Source organism: Corvus hawaiiensis, chromosome 2 (assembly GCF_020740725.1).
Source record: "Corvus hawaiiensis isolate bCorHaw1 chromosome 2, bCorHaw1.pri.cur, whole genome shotgun sequence".
Classification (NCBI taxonomy): Eukaryota; Metazoa; Chordata; class Aves; order Passeriformes; family Corvidae; genus Corvus; species Corvus hawaiiensis.
This window is the reverse complement of record NC_063214.1, coordinates 27,273,700-27,296,763: the sequence shown is the minus strand read 5'-3', so window position 1 is coordinate 27,296,763 and position 23,064 is coordinate 27,273,700. Positions and strand designations below refer to the sequence as shown.

At 43.7% G+C, this 23,064-nt stretch overlaps 1 protein-coding gene across 3 annotated transcripts in view; it reads right to left on the bottom strand.

Moving 5' to 3' along the window:
- The window catches only part of LOC125321298 (limbic system associated membrane protein), a 1,007,901-nt gene that overhangs the window by 244,212 nt on the left and 740,625 nt on the right, over positions 1–23,064 (bottom strand). The gene's annotated exons all lie outside the window — the stretch shown is intronic.

Sequence of the window (23,064 nt, the reverse complement as noted above, 5' to 3'; positions counted from 1 at the left end):
CGGCATCCTTATTCTTCCCTGCCTCTAGAAACACGCCAGAGATGACAGACCATCACCCCATGTCAAAAGGCATGTTAGAAGCCCAAGGGATCCCTGGCTACAAAAAACCATAAACAAAACCAAACCAACAAAATCCCACAACACATATGAGAAAAGAGAACCCAATGAGATCAGGCGAGAGGCAAGCTTGGACTTTCTTCAAATAAAAGCCAGGTGCAGCTAAGTCTTCTATGGGAGCCTCAGAGGGACAGAAGGCAATAAACAAAAACATAATCTACAAAAACAAAATGAAAACCTAAAATTAGAAAGGCTCAAGTTCCCTTGCAGGAAAGCACGGGTGGAGGATGAGACTGTAAGAGGGTATTAAAGTAAGGAAAATATTATATTAGAAAGTACGCAGTATATCCACATATTTTATGTAGTCATTTTACATTGTGCAGCAATCTTTGGGGACCAGCTGCAACATGCTCAGCTTTGCTGGGATTAAGGACCAGGACTGGGCTCTCACGTGCTCCTAGGGGGGAGATGCAGGGCAGAGAGGCTGGGAAGCCAACTGCAACTGTAGATGAGTATGTGCCACAATCTTTGGATTTTAGAAAGAATGGATCTGCATCTGCCTGCAAACTGGCTTTTGAAACACTTTTTAAATGGAAATTTCAGTTTCTAAATGAATTAAGAATCTGCTCTTTTTTTTTTTTTTCCTCAAAAGAAAGGGAAAAGACTTCTCATGTGGAAGAATTTCTTCTGGCTAAAAAGATGGAGAACCTTTTGACTCTTTGAAATCTACTAAGAAAACTTTTGCAAGATCATCGCTTTGCCATTTGGGGAAAAACATCCACTTTTCCAACTGGTTTGAATGTAGCCCTTTCTGTGAGCACAGCTCTTCAAAGCCCACAGGGAAACTTTCCATTGAATTTGCTAGGCCAGAGCTCTGCTGCCCAGCAAAAATACCAAGTCTGGAAACAGAATATCAGAGTATCTGAGAGCTCTTGTGGCCCATGTAACTGGGGTCCTTAAATGACTGCACCAAACCCGACTATCTGTTGAGACTGCTGCATGACTGTTTGATGAAATACACCCTTGGCAGGGCAGCTCTGTCTAGAGCTCACCATATGTTCCTAATACGAATTTCAGCACACACACATGCAAAAAGCCTGAGAAGAATTTAAACGAACCTGTGTCTAACATGGTTGCACCAGAGCACTGATTGTGCACCAGTATGAGGTATTACCAAGCTACCACAATGCACACAACACACAGACTGCTGCAAACCACACACCAGTACCAGACTGCAAGGACCCTCCAGGAGAAGAGCACAGCCATACATCAGGGTACACTCAGAAGTGGCAGTAGCTATTTTCACATCAGCTTTACACCAGCGATACTCAAACCATAGACTGTAACCTGGCTTTCCAGCTTGCTTCAGGTCTTGGTTCTCCACCAGCTTCTACCGTGTGTTGTCGTTTATGGCTTTGCTGAACAGAAGCTTCCAAGGAAGCACCATGGCAGGGCTGCTGTTCGTGTGCCCACACACGAGCGATGACACACACTGCTCAGCCACACCGAATCTCATTCAGCAGGCAGGCAGTGGGAGGCCCTGCCAGAAGGCAACTTACTCCTTCCTCATCAGGCTACTATTGGATTTTGCCTAATTTGGCTGTTGTAGCTACTTTCATGCTGTTTACACAAAGCCTGTTTGGAAGGCCTAGTGCAATAATAAGGAAAGCACCACAGTGTTCTCTTTTTTGCTCCTATAAAATCAAATTTGTGTTTTTACTGATTCTCTCTTTTTTGAGCTGGTAACATCTGAATGTAAACACACTTCCCACTGTGTTGCTGTTCTGGCTGAAACCAGTGACTCTAGGGGGTGGTTCTTACAGGAAAGTATAAAGATACGTACATGATCTATATCCACAGAGGCTTTGAAGGCACATGGCTCATTATTTCACACAATATCTAAATCCTTCTAGTTTTGCACATGCTTCCTTGACCATTATGTCAGCCAAAATGGTGGGTACCTGTAGGAACCTCCTCCCATGCAACAGTACCATACAGTTGGAAATCCAATGAAAAAGTGGTTTTTATACTTTGTAAGGATGTTGGCATGTACTATGAAGTATTACTGAGGAGGAGTTAAGAATGGGCTGAAAGCAGGAATGCAGAAAGCAGAGGACACATCCAGTACAGCCGTCTTCACTCTTGCAGAGTCCTTCTTGGTATCATGATAAAAGTCTTTCACATCAGTCAAATTTGAGGTTGTCAGCTCAATACAGTCCTCTATAAGAATTTTCAGCAACTGCTGCAAGACTATTCACAGCACAGAAAATTAAACAGGTACTTAAGTGTCTGTAGGATTGAGGCTCATGTGTCATTTGCTACGTGGAACTTGCCTTTCTCACAATGACGACAATCTCAACTATTAGTCTGCTTGAGAAATTACGGGAAAGCAATTCAGAAGTGTGACCCAAACTTTGCCCAGAGCCTGACACTGCCTTAGGCAAGCATCCATCTAGTCATCCATCTATCTATGCTTATTTGCATTGACAAAGAGAAAAAAAGCCAGAGAGATGTGAAAATTATGGTATTTGATACCCACATGCAGGAAGATTCAGCAGCTCTACCAGACAGTTTTCCTTGGAAACAAATTTAAGACCCCTGAAACCTTGAGGTAGTCTTTCCATGTGCAAATATTTAACTGAGTTTGTTCCATAATAAAATTTCTAGGGGACAACCTTGCCACCCGTGCCAGCTGAGGAATACATTACCTGGTGGGGTTAACAGGGTTCCCTGCTGCAGAAATAAATACATTAGGAGATGAGACACAAAAGGTTTCACAGCTCCTGATTTTCCTTTAATAATATTCCATTAAAAATGACTGAAAGGCAACTCTCCTCCTATAAATCAGGTACCTCACTGATGCCTTTTAGTCCTGAAAAGGGCCTTCTTTGGTTTTAATAGCTTCCCTTCCTTCCCTCTCTGTCTGTCTGTCTCCAGATATGGCTGATTTACCTGGATTAGCAGAGACATTGGCTCCACATTCTTCAGAAAGTGCTGATCAGGCTGAGCTGGCCTGGATTAAAAGTTACACAAATTGCTTCTATCACTGAAGGAGTCTAATTGATTTTGGGAAAAAGTCTAAATCACGATTTTCCCTCTGCTGGTTGGAGCCTATCTAGGGGAGGGGCACTGTTTTTTGATGGGCAGGAAGAAAAGCATCTCCCTGGAGTCCATCAGTTCCATGTCGCTGCAGCGAGAGAGGCATCTCTCCTTTCCTTCTTATACTTCACTTCCTTTGTATCCTGCTTGGTGATCACTGTGAGGCAAGTGTGTCCTGCTGAACGTAGGACAGAACTGGGAACAGAAGGATCTGTAAAGTCTGGTCCTGATACAAATTCTCCCTCAGTTTCACTACCTGAAAAGGGAGAAGGGGCTGGGGGCAGGGATTTACTGCTCCCACAATTTTTTGGTAGGTATTAAGATGACATCAAAAGGCAATAATGCAGCAACTTCCCTCCCTGGTCATGGAGCAGGGAGAGAAGGAGGCTGAAGATGCTCTAGAAGGCAGGAGAGCAGAGTTATCGCTGATAGTAAGGGCTCTTGCTTTTAGGATTAGAGAGTTAAACTCCTGATGTGAAAAACAAAGCATAGGATGTGTTCACACTTGAGGATTAATTGATATTTGTAAAGCACTTAGGAATGTACCAGCTAAGTGCTAGCTTGGATTTTGTCCTAGTAAGGAGATGACTAAACATTCCTCTAACACAGGGCAGATTTCAACCAGAACCATGTATTCAAATACTTTAATTGTTTTTTAGGCCAAGCTTGCCTGATGGGAATTATAAATGTGTGCTCCATAGCAGCCCCAAGCCCTGCCAGATGAGACACTGGGGAATGAAGGGAACACACCCTCACAAAAACGTTTGTGTCATTGTGTAGAGAAATCACAGCTGCAGTGCAAAACAAAGGGATATATGTATTTGTGGCTCATGCACAGCATATTGCACAGCTGACATCTAGGTGAGGTGGAGCTGTCAAGATTTCAGGTGTGCAGTTGATCCTTTCATCTCCCTAGTCTGTTAAAGGAGTGAATTCTGTGCAAGTTTCATATGAGGAGGAAAAAAAAAATCAAACAATTGTGTTTGTTTTTCCTGAAAAACAAGGCCAGTATTTCCTAGTCTATTCCCAAGTCATGAATTACAACACAGGATCTGGATTTGAATCAGAACTTGACAGAAGACAAGCATACCAAGGAACTGCTCTGGAGTGGGGCTAATGCAGGCAAGAAAGGCAAGGCAGTGCTGCAGGCACACAAACAGTTTGAGTATGGATGATAGAAGTGGTTATCACCGTCAGTTTGGGGGAGGAAGGATATTGGCCCACAAGGGCTAGCAAAAATACAGCGGGCAGGGGAAGACGTCACATTTCTAATGTGTGTTTTAATAATGTCTTGCAAAGGAAATCCTGACCCATGAGCAGGGTCCTGAGCACTACAGATATGGCCATATCACCACAGGGTGGCAGGAGAAAGGGGAATTCGTGCCTGGGTGGAGGAGACACGATTGCCTCTTTCAAGGGCCAGCCACACGTGAAATAGTGCAGGAACATCATGACACTGCAGCCTATCATACTGCCAGGGCTTTCACTGAACAGCTATCAACAGCACACTTCATCTCTGCCCATCCAAGTGACTCAAAAACAGGAGTCACATCGATCAATCCTCAGAAGTCTCCTAAACCACAAGGCCACATTGGTGCAGCCTATCTTCAGATAGGTAAACTGAAGCAGAAGAGAGGATGTGAAACACCCAAAAAAGGGTCAGAGGCAGAATCAGGACTGGAAGGCAGCTGTCTTATTGCCAAACTGTTCAAATACCACAATTCGTAAAACAGATACCAAGACACTGACATCTTCCACAACCCATCTTTGCAAAAAGCTTCCACTGAGAAAAGCTTCCAAAATGCCCAGTACTGGCCATTCATGCAAAAATTATGGTGCAATGAAAGATCAACTTTTACTCTCAAGCCACTTGCTGATCTGTTGTTACCTCAGAATGAGAAGATGCAAGATCCCTTGCATCCTCATATCTTAGGTTAATACCTCCTATTTAATATCTTCATCTCTTCCCTATTTCATCTGTAAATCTTACCAGTATCCAAATAGGAGTTGGGTTTGAATCTTATTTAGCTCTTACTGAGTTTCTGATTTTATCTAGTGGCAACAAGTTCCATATGTTAATTAGGCATCTTGTAAAAGAGTATTTCCTCTTCAGGGGTTTAAACTCGTTTGATTTTTTTTCATGTAATTGCTTCCCCTGTTGTTCTTCTAATAAAATGAAAAGTAAATAGGAACAGCTGAGTGAACTTCTTTTTTGTGGTGACTATTTCTATACCTTTGCCACAATGCTTCTTATTTGTCTTTTCTCAAGAAAACAGTGTTTCTCTTTTTAATCATTGTTTATGAAGAAGCTATTAAAAGACTCCAGTCATTTTGGTTCCCTTTTTCTGGTCATTCTTCTATTTCTGCTATTTTCTTTTGAGAGAAAGGGTGAGCAAAGTGAATAGAGTGTACAAGGAGAGCACGTACCATCAATTTATATAATGGCACTGTATTATTTTATCTATTATTCTCTACCTTTTTCTTAATGCACTCTCTCATCTTGCATCCTTTTATTTCACCATCACTACAGACTGAACAAATGTTTTCACTGAGTTGCTCAGTCGTGCCTTTTTTTTTTTCTCATTCTTTTCTTTTGAGTAGTTACAATTCTTTTAGAACCCAGAAACGAGCATGACTAATTCTAATGTTGTTCCCTGAGTGCATCACCTTGCCTTTGCCATATTGCATTTCATTTACTCTTATGACGCTTGCAAATTGCCTCTGCAAGCTCATTGTCAGACCTCCTCAGAGTCTTTTATAGGCTTGGGTAACCTCAACATTGCTGTATTATCTACACATTTTTCCTTCTATGTATTCTTCCCATTTTTGGGTTATTAATCCATATTAAACACCAGACATAATACTGCTCAGTGACACATCCGCTGAGCTGTGGCATCTTTTCATGCTGAGAACCAGCTATATATTCCTGCTCTATTTATTCAGTAAATTTTGCTTTTCTTCTTATTTTATTTATGATATAGCTTTATCTCATATCCAATGACAAGTTTGTTCCTTAATAATCTCCTAAAAGAGACTGAGTAAAGAAACAAATCCAACAAACATTTGGAAAAGTTTGCTTACATGAAATTTACTCCTTTCCTGTTATCTCATCTGTTTCAGACCAGAGTAATTTTAGCTGGGTGAAAAAAAGGCACCCAGCTTACATGGAAGTCAGACTGGTTTGACTGTGTCGAATCACAGAAATTGCAGCAAGGTGGAACCAGAAAGCACCTCAAGAACATCATTTAGTCCAGCCCACTGCACCAAGACAGGCTCAAATTTTCCTTCGAATCCGTTCCTGTGGAATATCTACCTACACGGTTTGAAGAAGCTCTAATGAAAGAAGCTCCACATCCTCCCACCTACGCTACCCCCTTCCAGTACACTCCTAGTCCTACAGTTAGGAAGTCTTCTAAGTATTTAACCTATTACTTCTCATCTTGGGGATTTGCAGCACAACAGATCAATACCACTTTTAAAAGAACAATCTATAGGAACAAAGACTCTTAGGTTTCTCTTTGCCTTCCCTATTTAGAGCAAGTAAATTTTTATGGCTCTAGCTCTTTTAACCTTCCTGTAGAGGTCCTGTTTTCTCAGCCTCTTGGAAAGCCTGCTGCTCCACTCTGGGCTCTCTCCTGCTTGTTTATATCTTCCTTAAAGCGTGTTGCCTCAAACTGTAGGCTGTGTGCCAGCAGAACCTGCACCTGGTACATAACACTCCTGTCCATGTTGCTCAGAATGACAGAGGGACTCTTGTTCATCTTCAACTTGATGTTTTCAGAAGTGGTGGTGGTTTTTTAACTAATTCTAATTCATATTTCATTCAGTTTGCCCAGTGCAAAAAAGGAAATGGTCTTTCATTTCTAGAATATGACATTGCATTTTTGTAATTTTCCAAAACTCTTAAACTCAGTTTGAATGATTGTCTACAAATATTTGTCATCAACTGATCGGCCCCTTCAAAACACCTTGCACATCCTGGTGACCTACAGCAGTCAAGGGGTCTGGCTGTCTGTACCTGAGAGTAAATCTGCTCAATCTGACTGAAAATAATCAGACTTTTTTTTTTTTTTCCCTACTCACTCAAAAAGGCACAGAGGGTTGAGAGCCATTTGCTCAGACAAAGATAACCAGGAAGGGAAGATTTAAATTAGTGCTTTTGTGACCTGTTTGTTCTAATACCTTTGCTCTTGACACTGCTTGAAAAGTGTCAAAGAAGCTGGGACAGGTGAGGCACCTCCCAAACATCCAGTGTGGCAATGATAAATGGAGCGGAGTTGCTTAGCCTTCCTGCCATGCCCTTAACCTTCTGTCATCTATATCCATATTTATGATTAATCTATGGAGCAAGGTAGATACAAGTTCACAGTCAGGAGCCAGAGATGCATGGATATATTTAGAAAGAGGAGAAGGGGAAAAAGAAAGGCAGGATTATCCATCTAGCATTTAGTTTATCAAATTAAGAGCGACAGTCTGATGTGCATTACGTGGGTCAAAGCTGCTTAGTATGGGACACGAGATTCTTTGACCTGCCCCACTTACAAGATGACCCTCTTATATAAAAAGATGCACTCCCCCAGCATGGGTCCTAATTTATTGTACACAAACCTGCACATCAAACAAAAGGTATGGAGAGTGTGCTAAGGACTCCTCTTGCCACTTGCTCTGTGTGTGTGCCCACACGCTATTAAGAAGAGAAATCTTCCAGGTCGCAGCAGGGATGTTTATTTCTGAGTCTCTGTGTGGGTGTACAAAGGATACCTGGCACCATCAGCCTGCTCAGCTCTAACATTTTCCAAAGACAAAGAGAGAGAGAACAAAAAGGAGATGTGTTTGAAACGGTGCAATACACAAATGATACTTTCAGACAGCAGCAGTACACAGAGAGCACGGGAGCTTTCAGAGCTACGGGGCTTGCATGTGTGTGTGTAGCTTCTCTTAATAGTTTCATCCCGAACAGAAAGAAAGCTCACAGCAAGAAGTCCTATCATCCTCACACTTCTGTGAAAATGAAAAAGCATTACTGGGTTTTTCCTTTGTTATGTTCTCACGTTATTCCAAAAGTGAGTTTCCACATGACTCTTATAGTTGTCATCCACATGCTGACCGTGTTTTCCAAAAACAGGAAAAAAAGTCTAGAAATGTCATAATTTTATACCCAAAAGGAATTCCCTCCTTTCTCCAGCTAGGCTTGATTAATCTCCTGGGGACAATGGGGGAGTTAAGGTCAAAGAGGAGTTTCACAGTGACATATAACCTAAACTGAGGCTTACAGAAATTATCCTAAGATCATTTGGCCCCTACACCTCAAGTCTTTCACCTTGAGCTTAACAAACACTTATGACTGGTCCACTGTGGTTTCGACTCCAGCCCTTCCCAGCAGAGTCTCGGAAAGTGGCCTGATCTCTGGACAAAGGACATTTAAATCACAGCCTAGTGTTAAGGCTCTTCAGGTCAGTGGCAAGGCAAAGCACTGTCAAAAAAAAAGAAAATAGGGTCCACAATCCCCAGTGGGAGGGGAGATGTCTCCTGCCATGGCAAAATAGAGAGCAGGTCTCAGCATCCCAAACTTTCACAGCTCTGGGGAAGAAAACAGCAGCAAGAGTTTGTACAGGCTGAGAAAATATGAGTATGAAAGTACATTGCTCATCTGGAGTTCATCCTTTCTGTCATTGGAGACTTTTTCAACAGCAAAAATACATCCCCATCATGTGTTTTATGGAGACCAAGATAATCCATTACAAGGATAAGAATGACACAAAAGACAGTACAAGATGCTGGTCAAGGAAACCAGTAAATAATCTTTTAAATTATGTCTTTAGCTCACTCAAGCCATGTCCCTTTCTGGGCATATTCCACTGAATGTGTTCACTGGCCAGAACATTTACAGAAACAGTTGGTGTTAAGGGAACAGTAGAGACTATTTGCTGAAAGCACCTTCTGAACTTGGAAACTAGAATAGATGCCCTGGAAAACCACCTCTGAATTTGTAACTGCACTTTAAGATGTCCCTGTGCTGCTCTGCTAATCTCCTAGATGAAAATTGCTTTGAAACAGGCAACGTACAGCAGGTTTTCCTCAAAGCCAATGTGCCTTTACATGCCCAGAGATCTGCAGGCCTGCTTAGGAACAAAAACCAGAGATGTAGTCAGAGAGCCATTTAGCAGCAGTTCGCTTGGAAACAGCACAACCTATTGATCCTAGGTCACAAGAAAAAACAAACAGCCCAGACATTATATGGACTCCTGAAAACAACTCCGGGAGCTGAGAAGCAGCATCTCTGGTATCCCACAATGCTGAACACAGGGCAAGAACAGTCAGCAAAAGACAACAACAAAACCCCAAGCCAAATTACAGTGATCGCAGTTCCTGTCCCCCCCGACAGAAATGACACTGAATCCAAAGGCCCCATAAGACAGAAATACCCCATCAATTCTAGAACAAATAATATAAAATAATTCTTCCGGTGTCAGTCCTAAAGCTTGAGATTAAAGGACACAGCACTGAGTCTGGGCTTTTCAGCCTGCATCAGGACACTGCAGAGCCCATCTTAGCCAGAAGCGTGGAAAGCAAGTAGATCTATTAGATTTAATAAGTGCCACCTTCTCCTTCAGGATTTTTGACAGCAAGCAGCTCCATCTCTGCTATGTTCATTAACCCTACAAGGAGAGGTGACCCCAGAACACCAACACACAACCAACATTTGTGGAGAGGACATGTCTGTTTGCAGGGCAGGCTGCAGAAGCTGTGCTAATCCCAGTTCTTTCTGGGAAATGAAAGTCCTTGACTCAAGCATGAATAATACTGGCAAAGATCCCATTATTGTAAAGCTCTCTGCCAGCCAGCTACTTCTCCCTCTCCCCCTTTTTATATCTCTAAGGTCACTAAACTGCAATTTAGTCATCATTCTTTATAGAGCATGAGCAGATATGAAACATCTGGAAACTGTCGTAGTCACACTTTAAGTTACACATCCCAAAGGAATTTAACTGCATAGGAATGGGATGAAGTACTTTTTTACCTTGAGGTCACTGCAGCTGGAATGCATCCTCAGTACCTAGTTACTGGGTACTAACACTGCTTAGACAACCACCTATGAAATGAGTTAGAAGGTATCAGTACAATTCCCAGTGAAAGGAAAATGTCAACCCAAAGATCACCTCAAAAAGTCCACTAAACATCCTCCTTTCTGGCAGTATCAGTGAGAAAAGTGGGCCATAAAAATTTCACTCCTTGTTTAATTCCAAATGTGGTCCCTCTAGAGATGAACTGTGGCCTGCTGATAGGAAAGAAATTTGCCCTGCTGCTACTTGTGCTTTGTAAGTAGGTAACAGCAGTCCCCAAACACATAAAGAAATATTCCCAACCTGATATAAAAATGTATTTATGTAAAAAAGTGAGCAGAAGATTTTTTTTTTAATTCTTGCAGAAGCCAGCACCAGCGTCAGTCAATTACAAGAGAAAGAATTTTCTTAGCTGACCCACACTATAGAAAGTTAATTTAAACTTTATCTTCATTAATCTCACTTCTTTTTATTTACTTCATTCAGAGGGTGGAGGGTTAAACACGAGGTATTTTTGAATAATTAAATGAAGGAGGAAGCACTATGTTACTGACAAAGCTCCTAATCTTCCTTATTTATTAATAGTAGCTGCGTTAAGTCTGCCTGTCCTTAATCCCGGCTCTCACCATGCAAATTCAGAGCATCAGAAATAGAAGAGGCTAATTGAGGCCCTAATGCCAGGAAGAGAGACCATGTCAGTGTCAGAAGCTGAAAAGGGCCAGATCCAATCAGCGCCTGCATGTGGAGCTGCCAAGGGAAGCCTTGCTGGCTTGGGAGAGAGGCCACCAGTTTGGGATCCAAGTCTTGCCCCAGGGGATTCAGACAAGCCCCATTCAGCTGTTCTGGTGCCTGAGATGCTGCATTTGGCACCACACTGCATTCAGGGGCCGGTGTTTTAGTCGGTCTTTAGGAGCTCCAGTTTACCCTTTGAAGCACTCACAGCCAGTCCCCGCAGCCACTCTTTGGCAATGAATTACTGACTGCCCTTGGAGGGGCAGGGATGGACTTTCTGGGCAGGGGCAAGGATGGACTTCCCAGACAGGGGCAAGGATGGACTTCTCAGACAGGGGCAAGGCTGGACTTCCCAGACAGGGGCAGGGATGGACTTCCCAGACATCTCACTGGGAGGGGGCCTGAGCATCCTGGAAGCTTGTTCACCTGCCAGCTTTGTGCACAGGCCCAGGCTGCCTGGCAAACCCAGCTGCAGGTATGGGTGAGTTGGAGGCTCTGCTAGTACAGAGCCTAAGCCCTTCCCTCTTCCCCGACACCCTCCCAAAGGCCCAGCCGCCTAATCAAATTCTCTGGCTCAGCTTATGAGCTCTGACAAGATCGCAGCCCAAGGAGGCTGGAGTACAGACTCAGCAATCCTGACTACATCCAACCCAATTTAGCCGTGCTCTCGGAGCATCACGCGTGCGATAAAGACCTAATCTAAAGGTAATCATTAATTCCTTACTGCCACAAGGATACGGCAATCAGCGATAAGATGCCGATTGTTTGGAGGATCAAGTAATAGATTTCTTTTCTTTTTTAAACAATAACCATTCTTCCCAGTTATAAACACTTTATAGACACACTGTGGAGCTAATGACAAAAGTGCTCACAAATTCTTTTTGCCCAAAGACTTTTTCACCTTTATGTAAAGTGAACTTCTGGAAGTTACTGTTGCATATTAAAAAAAAAAGAAAAAAAAAGAAAAAAAAAGAAAAAAAAAAAAAAAAGAAAAAAAAGGGTTTAAAAAATGAGCAAAGTGTTTATAGCAACAACGCAGTCATCATCTATGTTTGATAAAGGACTATAAACCTTCATGCTGGCAGGCATAAGATGGTCATTAACCTCATTCAGTCAGAAAGAAAATGCCTCCTGTGAACAGGTAATTCTGTTCTGGTGTAGTATAGGCTTTCTTGCACCTTTCTGAATTATTTGGCAATTACTGGAGTCCAGATATTACATCTGTCTAAACCGGACAGCAACTCTGATGTTCCTGTGTGCAGCAAATCACAGAGAAGTTGAACCAATGATTGAGCAGTGCCAAAGGCACCCACCACCTCTGCTGAATTTTGGGTGTGTAGCCCTGCCCATACACCCTCCCAAATCAGTGCATATGCAGAATTTGATAGGATTTCTGTGAGTACAGAAAGGGGATAGGAGAAAATAAATGCACATTAAATTGGCTTTCTGCATTCTGTCCTGATTCACAGAAATGTAAACTGCAGAGTTTACTCTGAGGATTAGCACAATTTAGCCTCTGCAGAAGATGATCTCAGAAAACAAAGCTATTGAAGATGGAGAGCAGGGGAGGTCAGGTACTGGTCCTTTCTCTTCACCTCCACCATATTAGAAAAGAAACACAAGCTCATAACTGATCTGTTTGTAACAAACTTTCCTCTTTACTCCCATCTCTCAGGCTAGCATTTCACCTGGATCTGAATTTTCCCTCAAAAGTATCTCATCCAGCCTTTCTCCAGTGTATGGAGCAGCCAAATACATCTAAGAGAAATGCCACTTCATGAAACAGAAATGGTATGTGTGAGAAATTTTACTCCAGCTGCAAAACCCTTTTCAGCTACCCATCAAATAATGTCAGCTCATGCGGAAAGTCAGGGTAATGCAAAAAAGGAGTCCCCAGACTATTCCCTCCATTTCTCAGCTCCTTTAGGGCAGGATTTGATCACCACAATATAAGAAGGATATAAAGCTATTAGAGAACATTCAAAGGAGGGCCATGAGGATGGTGAAGGGCCTTGAGGGGAAGCCATATGAGGAGCAACGGAGGTCACTTGGTCTGTTCAGCCTGGAGAAGAGAAGACTGAGGAGAGACATCATCACAGTACAACTTCCTCAGGAGGGGAAGAGGAGAGGAAGGCATTGATCTCTTCTCTGTGGTGACCAGTGACAGGACCCAAGGGAATGGCCTGGAGTCAGGGGAGGTTTAGGTTGGATATCAGGAAAAGGTTTTTCACCCAGAGGGTGGTTGGGCACTGGAACAGGCTCCCCAGGGAAGTGGTCACAGCACCAAGCCTGACAGAGTTCAAGAAGTGTTTGGACAACACTCTCAGGCACATGGTGTGACTCTTGGGGATGGTCCTGTGAAGGGCAAGGAGTTGGACTCCATTATCCTTGTGGGTTCTTTCCAACTCAGCACATTCTGTGACAAAATATTCACTCGGTTTTAACCAGCTCCTCCTCAGGGCTAACTGGTTAAACCCAGTAATGTCCTCTGGCAGCTGATCTACATTCCTAGAATGGGTGACCATCACAAGCATCACTGGCTGCATTTTGGGAAAATGCTGAAAATAATGTGCATCTCATTGTGGACTATCTCTAACTTCAACTCTGGGGATACTGATCTGTAAATTCTTAGGAGATTTTGTTTCCTTCTGGTTTGGAAATAGCCTCAGAGCAGTCCCTTGTGGTATATTCTAGCACATTTGCTTCTGATAACTACATTTTTTCAGATGATCCATCAACACAGTTATGATGGGGAGGATGGGCAGGGCAGACTACACATGTGACGTTCCCCCCTTTTAGTCCAATACAACAGAGAGAAGCAGGTATCTGCAGAGCCAAAGCCATCAGCAGTGAGATTTTAAGACAGAGTCAGGACTTCCTGCGGAAGGCTGCAGCAGGCTTGGATCCCTGTGGATCAGGCACAGTGCAGGATCAATGAGACCTAGTTGCCACTAGGCTCACTAAAATCACTGACAGATGAGAGGGACACCAGCCCAAGCTCGTACCTCAGGCATCACTTCTTCTCCAGATATGCACACAGTGAGAAGAGAGATGGCAATGAAAATTGGGCAGAAGGGAGTGTCTTGGGCGGGGGGGTCAGCTACATTACCTCCCTACTGACCTCCAAATACTACTCACTGGCAGGGTAGGATAAGAGAGCAATTTGGATCTGAGTATTTTTTCCAGGAAAGGATCCCTGAGCACTGTTATGGATACGGTCTCTCTCTCTCCTCTCAGCCCTGCACCACCTCTTCCCCCAGCCAAATACAGGAGTGAGAAGCCAGCAGGCTGCTGCAGTCACAGCCTCCTCTCTCCAGTGAGAGCCAGGGCCTGACAGCCCAGCAAAATGACCCACTTCTTGCCGACTCAGACAAAAAAGCTCCACTTAGGCCCCAGGAAAGTGTCTCTAATAAGGCCATCCGTTAGCTGTGTCGCCCAGACCCCTCTCAGCTATCCTTCATTCCTGCCCTCCCTCCCTGTTCCCGCCATTAATGCAGTCAGCACGCAGGAGAATGAAGCCGTCGGGCTCAGTAAATATTACCAAGCTCCACACAGGGAGCACAAGGCCATTATTTAGACTCCCAGGTCCTGGGTATGTTTTGATCACACCAATTTAGCAAAGAGAGGTAAAAGAAAACAACTGGCTAGTGGCTGTCTGCCACACCTATGAGTGTCTTGGTTTGTGAAATCCCAAATGCCCCTGAACTGGCCAAACCACTGCATGCCTGGGAGTGCTGATGGCAAACCCTGGCATGAGTGGCCCAGTGGGGACAGCATTAGATCAGTCCACACCAAAGGGTACTTGAAATACAGCAAATCAAAACTCACCCCTGCTCAGGCAATGAAGGCAGTTGCTCCAAAGCTTTGTGTCTTGCCACTGTGGGGAGGAAATGTCTTTTCTTCCCCTTAAACTTTCCCTCACGTGTATCTGTACGGGTCTGCTTCTGTCTCTCCCTATCAGAAATCATACGCTGCTGTTCTGCAGCTCAAGCTGTTCCAACAACCCCTGCTCCTTAACAACGTGCACATCTCAAAACCACTCATCCCCTGCTTTTAAGTCTTCCCTGTGTTTGTTCCAGATGAGTTCCCTGCCATCTTCCATTGCCCTTGCCCCACACCAAGCTCTTCTTTCTCCCTTGATGGAATGATATGTCTCTGCCCAGGACTCCTCAGCTCCCACTGTGTACAACAGCCCTGCTGCCAGCTCAGCCATATCTTCTGCTTCCCGACTCGGCTCAGACCTCATCCTCTCCCTAGCTCCAGGCTGTTCATGGCCCCCTCTCCTCATTGCTCTGTTTTTGGCTCTTTGACTGGAGGCTCTAATATACTCATTTACCCACTGTTGTGAATTGTTTTGCTCTGTAAGCACTTGAGGTACAGTTTGTGGGGGGAAAAAAAAATCTGTAAGAAAATAAATTTGGGCTGCATGATATTTTGAAGGAAAAAGAGGCAAGCAGGTCTCATGAGAATGGGGTATGAATTTACCTTGCACATTCCCACAGGCACAGGCACAGAAAAGTGCAGGCTGATAAATCCCTTTTATTACCCGCACCAGTATCTGAAGGCAGGAGGATTTTTTTAAAGTCTGGCCAGTTCCCAAAGTGTCAGATCCAAGGGCAACATTTGAAATTCTGTGGTGACAGAGTAAGACAGAGACAGACAACAGTGACCATGTGTCATCACCCCAGAATATGTGCCAAAGCCAGAGAGACAACACATCAAAATAGCTCATGGAGCTCCTGATATAATTAAAGAGTCTCTAATATCTCATGAAGCACTCGGGGGGGGGGGGGAAGGAAAAAAACCTGCTCGGCACGAACGGATGCCACGAATGCTGAGGCAGCAGCATGAAAGCTTAGTTGCTTCCACACCAAGCAAAGCTCTGCATCCTCAAAATGCAGCTCTACTCAGAAAAGTGACTATGCAAGAATGCTGGGTTTTCTGCACGTTCAATCTCTCCCCTGGGCTGCTCAAGGAGAGTACTCTTCCCTTGCTTGACTAAAATAAACATATGCTGCTTTTTTCTCCTGACACTCTGGAAGAAGCCATGACAGCTCTAGAAGTGGAACCCTTTTGCCAGCAGGAAAGCTCCACCTAACTACAGCTTAGGTAGGTTGCAGTGCCACTGCAAAGAGCCCAGCCTGCCTCTCAAATTAATCATTTCCCACAGTGGCTTTGCTTGGGAGAAAATGCTGAAAGAAAGACTGTACGGAGGCAGAACCCAAAACGAGGCACTTCTCTCAGAGGGGTCTCCTAGGGATGAGGTAAAACCATGCTAAGGTGCATTACTCTGAACACAGACCATCACACGGGCTGCTGTCCCTGTCCCTTAGCCAGCGATCTTTCCACCTGACCTCAGTACCCTCCCCATTACTCATTCTTCTCACTAAGATGTCGTTCCCACAAAGCGCTGAGAAGAATTTGCATCTTTTCAAAGCAGCTTCCCCCCAAGGCCCAGGAAAGGGAGGGAGGCAGTGACTGAACAGCATACCTTAGCCTGACTCCTGAGTTGTGCTAATGGGCTGTGCTCTCGTGCCATGGAGAAAGGGCTGGGACACAGTCCCTCTCCTCCCCACTAGGGCAAGCAGCACCTTTTTCCTATTGCCCTACAATCTATCCCACTGCCTTGTCCTTGAGGATTACCTGTGTCCTCAGCTGAGAACACAGATCTTGCTTTTATCAGCCAGCAGACCTGAGGAAAAAGGGTAGCTGGGAAAGAGCTTTTAATTTAACCCTCTGATAAGGGAAAAGAAAATCTTTGGTCCATCTAGAAGTACCTGATCTTTCCTCAGATGCACTGGTAACAACATCTTAAGGTCAAACTGTCAATCATGTAAAACATCTTTATCTCCTCAAACTGGTCCTTCTCCCTGTTTCTTTTCCTCTTTAATTTTTAGAAGCCAGTGTATCTGAGGACATTCAACCCCTTCATTGCAAGTTTCCTACCTTAATGGGGAGATGTTTCTCCTAGTCAGGTGAAACACCCAGTGTCCCCACATTATAGGAAGGGCAGCAGGCTTGGTACTTGCAGGAGCATGCAAGTGTTCCAGAGACTCATGGCCTGCAAGGTCCCCTTTCCTGGGGAGGTGATTTGATTGTCAGAGCAGCACTGGAGGGCTTGTGTAAAATATGTACGGTGTGAGAATGGAGGACTAATGAAATAGTTTATGCCGACATATTACAACTTTGTTTTATAAAACTGACTCCCAGTCTGACTCAGCTTTGCAACCCTTTGTCACTCCATCAGCCAGAGGCTTTCCTACCTTAACTGAATTCCTGAAGTGGCCCCTGAGTTCCTGCACTGGAAAGTCTTGCAATATTTCTGTAGTCTCACCAACTCTGAAATCAAAAACCAGTGCTCACCATGCAGCATCCTGTCTTTGCAGTGAGCTGCTAGGGAAAGACAGTAGGAATTGCTTCCAAAGAAGCAAAACTGAAGACTGTTTTTCAGCTAATTTAAACTGCCGTAGCCAAAACATGTGAGAAACCCTGTGTTCAGAAGGACTCAGGAGCGCATCCACACATCATGTTAGCATACTAATGTCTGCGTATGCCCTTCTATCCTCCTACACATACGAAAAATCCGCCAAAACACTTCTGATGTCACGAGGACAAGACCTAGCAGGATTTCACCTGAAGTGGCCCAGTTTCCTTCGCTGTTGTTAGTTGGCACTTGAGGTAGCAGGATGAGAAACTGTCAATAGACTCTGTTGATGACCTGCAGAAAGGCTCTCCACTGCTCCCATCCGACATGGTTTAATTTTTAATTCAGCAAAGCAGTGACAAGGACAGAGGCTGCCAAGGCCAGTCAGCAGCATAAATTGGGCAGGACAGGCTGAATTGATCTACAAGGAGGAAATGAAGACGCAGCAGAAAGTTTGGGCTGTAGGTAGCAGTGGGGCAGCCTGTTTACGGGGATGAGAGAGAAGCATGGTGAGGGAATCGCATAGATAGAGCAAGGACAAGACCACAGGAGGGAGATTATTGGCGTTTGGACAGCCCTAGGAGCTTAGTGCTTGTAGCCCAAGAAAACCGTCTGGCTCAGGCTGTATGGTGCATGGACCATATGGATCTCATTGCTGGCGTGGAACATCTATCATCCCTGTGCCAGAAGCTGCAGCACATAACACAGGAGGCTGCCCAAAGATAGCCTGGCACTGCACTATAGACACTCCGCAGAGAGTAGCAGGGGATGATCAACTCCAAGCTCTGGCTGTCTTAGCCACAGGTAGAAATGTCATCACCCATTCAACTCCCCAGCAAATTCTATCCTTCCCAAGCCAAACCTGAGAAATGAAAGTACAGCTAGGTTACTGTCTTGGGGTGACTTTGTGATGTGTATCCCCTATCGCTGCTCTATGCCCAGGAATTAATTCTGTACCTTTCTGTGCCTTTAAACTGAGCCTGAGAGGGGGGAGAGGAAAAAAACGAGCGAACTTTTCAAAGTGGTTGTTCAAGGACACAGACACACACTCTTCTGATTCTGCTGGTAGCAAGAGCAGAGGAAGCACCTTGCTTGCTTTCCAGCCAGCTTTCAGCTCCTCTTCTCCGGAGGGAGATGGAGAGCTGAACTTTGTTTTCCTGGGACTTCATTTTTTTTTTTTTTTCTCTTCTTCTCTCCTGGACTGTTTCAACATCAGAACACATCGGGAGAATTTTCCGCCGAGGTCCTGGAGGTGGGCCCACGACCCAGCTCCGAAGAGGAGGAGAGAGACCACATCTACAGAAAGACTCTGAAAAACTTTCCCAGGTTTCTCTCCACAGCGAGAGGTTTTATTATTTAGCAGTATTATCCTTTTCCTGTGTGTTTGTTAAATAAATAGTTTTTATCTCTTTCACTTTCCTCGGAGGAAAATTTCTTTCTTTTTCCTGGACCTCGTGGGGGAGGGGTGGTTGTAACCTGCCTTCTATCAGAGGATATTTTTCCTCCAAATTTGTCCAAACTGGCACAGTTACTCACTCTCAACTACAAACTAAAGCACGATGGTCAACAAGATTAGTTAAAGGGCTTTGCTATCACTGCTGGCATTAGTGTTTATTATCTTATGACTAGGCTAAACACCTAAATCGAGAGGAAATTGCAAAAGTGACCTCAGCCTAACTGAATGCCCTGCTCACACACACAGGCCACACTGAAAGCGTGCTTGCCCTAGCGACAAAAGCAGACTTTCCATAACAACAGTACAGATCTTGTAAAAAAAAAAGCCTCATGAACAAGCACAAATAGTGCTCTAACACCTAACACAACCACTTGGGCCAGCTGTTGAGAACACTTAATGAGTATGCAGTCTGACATTTTAATTATTCAACTAGTAGCACACTACTTAATTGGCATTTTTCAGTGGTAGCTGTAAATATAGCCCTTACTGCCAGTTCACATCAGACAGACAAGAAACCTCAATGATGCTCTGCAAAGTGTTGTTGAAACATTTCAAAATTTGCCAAATTATTTCTAGCAAATCACTCTGGAGAATACTGAAAGTTTCCAAAACTGAAGAAATAAAATATTTAAATATGGATATTTTGCCAAATTTGATTCTCATTTTGACCAGTCTTTTCTAGCATCAAGAATTGGCAGAACTTTGTTACTGCCATGTTTAATGCTTGCAGCAAAAAAAAAAAAAAAAAAAAAAAAAAAGGCAAAACCAAGCATAAGCTAACTGTATTTAGTCATCCGTCTGTCACTGGGCTGAAACTCTGCTCAGATTCATTAGGTGGCTTTCACAAATTTTGAATGAATCTGATCCCCAGTTAGAAGCAGAATGGTATCAATAATGCTTCCATGTTATGACTTGATGAAAATGCTTGTACATTATCTGAGAATCAGAATATAATCATGTAATAAGCAGAATGAAATCCTTGAAAATAAATGCCATCAAGCAAAATGAAAGCCACACTATTTAGAAACAACAAAACAGTATTAGCAATACAGCAGTAAGACTGAAATCATTCCAAAAAAAGTGCCCTTAAGATGCCCTTTTCTCTGTATTTTGTGACAATAAACAATAGCACTCTCAAGGCAAGGCAGCAGAATCCATGGTATTCTCCATGTCCAGAAGTAAATGGAGGCAGCAGTTATTGTACTCTGCGCTATAAGAAATAATTCATTTTACCATGTGTGCTGCTCTTAACAAAGAGAGGGAGCTTCCATTTGGAAAGTGAAGCATGAACTCTTACTGAGCATTAGCAATACCAAAGCTCACATTCACCATGATAAATAAACCCTCTCATCTGTACAAATATACCACAAGACCATAATTATAAAGCACCTTGCTATGTTTGGTCTCCAGATTTTCTTGCTTCCCTTGCAGCATTCAAGTATCCATACGAGCACTGCATACACACTGCGGTGGCGGACAGGACTACAATTTTTCTGACATGGCCACAAAGGTATGAAAGTAGCTGGGGTCACTGCCAACAGCAGCACTAAAGCACAGCGACACAGACTTCAAAGAAAATTAGCCATTCTGGGCACTCCACAGTCTCATTCACAGCCCATGCCAACATCTTCTGTGCTGACATCTCACTTCTGTCACTAGTTCTGAAGTTCAAATTAGGTCAGGTAGGACTACCCAGGCTTCAGTCACACATGTGATTCCGCTATAGACAAAACCTCCTCAACCACTTAGATGCTTTTGACAATTCCATTCCACCCACTATATATAATAGACCCGATGTAGTCGGCTTTTGATATGCAAAACTAGTATGGATGAAAACTTTTCAGGGGTGGAAACAAATGGGTAGAAACGTCAGCAAAACATGAGCAACATCAGCAGAATTTGTCCTCGCTATAATGGAAGCAAGAACACAGTTTAGTCACAAGATAATACAAACTTCACTTGTAGTCTAGAAGAAACTGCAAGCCTTAGATAAGTCGTAGGAGGCCTTGCTTTCTGCTCCCTCTTAACAGGAAATACATGGAACACCACAAATACACTGAAGGTAACAAAACAGAGCATAAAGGCTCTAACTTTGTGTTTGGTTGCCCCAGCTGGTAAAGTTACATAAAATGGGTGTAGTGGCAGCTGAGCTACATGGAAAAGGAGCCCATCCCCCAGTTCCTCTCCAGTTCTGCTGGTCTCTACAAATCCCAGCGTTGTGCTGTGTGGGGATGTCATGTGTAAGGCAACAGCCCTTTCCATGCCCACTCTGACATCCTCAGGAATTGAGGCCGTTCTGAGCCACAGGGTCTTGCATTATGTTTTGCTCCTGGAAGAGCTGTTTAAATATTTTCATTAGAGGCAGAGTATTTTTGGATGATAAAGATAATTAAGTGCTGAAAGCATAGCGATCTATTTGACACCAAGAATAAGAGATATGAAGTATTTCTAATAAAAACAGAACACCCGGTGGGATTTGAACTCACTCTGTGCCATTACAATTTGAGGCAAGTGCTGCATCCATGATGAGACTAACACAGTCTCTTTGCCGGGTCTGCAATTTACTGGTCTTATATTGCCTTCATTGGGTCTCCCCTGTTGTTCTCCAAATGCAAAAATTATATACTACTGATCACTGCATGCAAACTGAAATTGATTTGCTTAAATGAACACAAGAGTTATAAAGTTTGGGAAGACCTGTTTCCTACTTGATGCCAACATCTATAACCTGTTTCCGCATTCATTATTCCCGCTCTCAATTTCCTGTGTGTTTTGTTTCATCAGGGGGTTAAAAAAACACAGCTAGACAATCATAATGGTGCTGGTGGTGAAGAAAGCAGCTCCTGCTCTTTAGATGTCTGCTCCCCCATACGTAATGTCAAAATGATTAGAGTGTCTCATGTGATGAGAGTGATTAGATCTGTGCAAACACACACAGAGGAGGGAAGAGGTTGGCTTTGACAAAGCACTTAATTACCCAGGTTCTCCCACCATGTCTGGTCCTCTCACAATAGAAACAAAACTCCCTCTGTTCTCCTGGGAGGGAATCACTGCCGTGCCTTTCCACACCACCACTGTAAATCATGCCATATAGTTCTGTGCCACCCAGCTATAATTTGATAAATACCAGAATGAGTCAAGGCAATAAATCTGTTGGGTTTTAATTATAAGTGTGCTTCTCTAAGTGTGGGGCTGGGGCTGGGCTGTTTTTCAGCTTCTGCCAATACAAATAATGTACATCTGCTCCTTCGGCCCTGCCAGTATTATTCTTTCTTGGGAAATCCTCCGTTCCTGCCTTACTACCCTGGCACATTGATAGCTGTCTCACGAGCATAAATACCCAGTGAAAAGGGAAAGGCTGTTTCCCTCTTCCTACTGCTGGGTCAGGAAGCTATGCCCTGAGCAGCATTATAAAACACTATGTCGGTGTTAAGTCACCTCTCCTGTAGTCTTGATTTCCACTGGTATTGCCTATGTTGGCAATTTTATCAGTGCTCTGTGACTACATGGGTAGGGCTTTCCCCAAAAGTCCCAGCTTCTAAAGTTGGATGATCGACCAGAAGCCTTCCAAGCTTTTCTTTCAAGTACAAACATTAAGTTCCTAGCTGTTGTGTTTTCAAATGGAAGCCTGTAAACGCACACTAACAAAGCAGGAAGCAAAAAGACAGAACTCAAACATATTATGCCTTTCAGTATCTTAAAAAACACTTTTGCAGATCCTGTACATATTTCTGAATAGCTGAGTACAACTCTATGGATGGCATTAAGAGAGCGTTTGCTGTAAGAAAAGGAGGTGGAGGTTTGCGCATGTAACATGGTGGGAAGAAAAAATAGTGCAACGGGCACTTGGGCATCTTCATAGGGGATCACCCAGGAGAAACCACGAGTGTGAGAGCTTACAGCAACACAAGCATGTATAATGCACCTTTGCATGCACACAGAGCAGTGCATGTATCAGCAAAAGGAACAGGCAACAGAGAGACACCAAGGGAATCTCTGCGGGTGAGCACGCCTGCACTCCCAAAGGTCAGCCTGCTCTCCTCAGATTTAATTCCCTTTCTCACTGCTACTGTTCAGAAGTAAATGTTCGCTTTTTATTAAAAATCAAAAGCAGAGGGGCTCATAATCCTCCTGACTCCAGTTCTTCTCATATAAATGAAAAGTTTAGCTTAGAGCAATAGCAGGTAAAATCAGACTGAAAGCAGAACCTAATTCTCAGGAGATATGGAAAA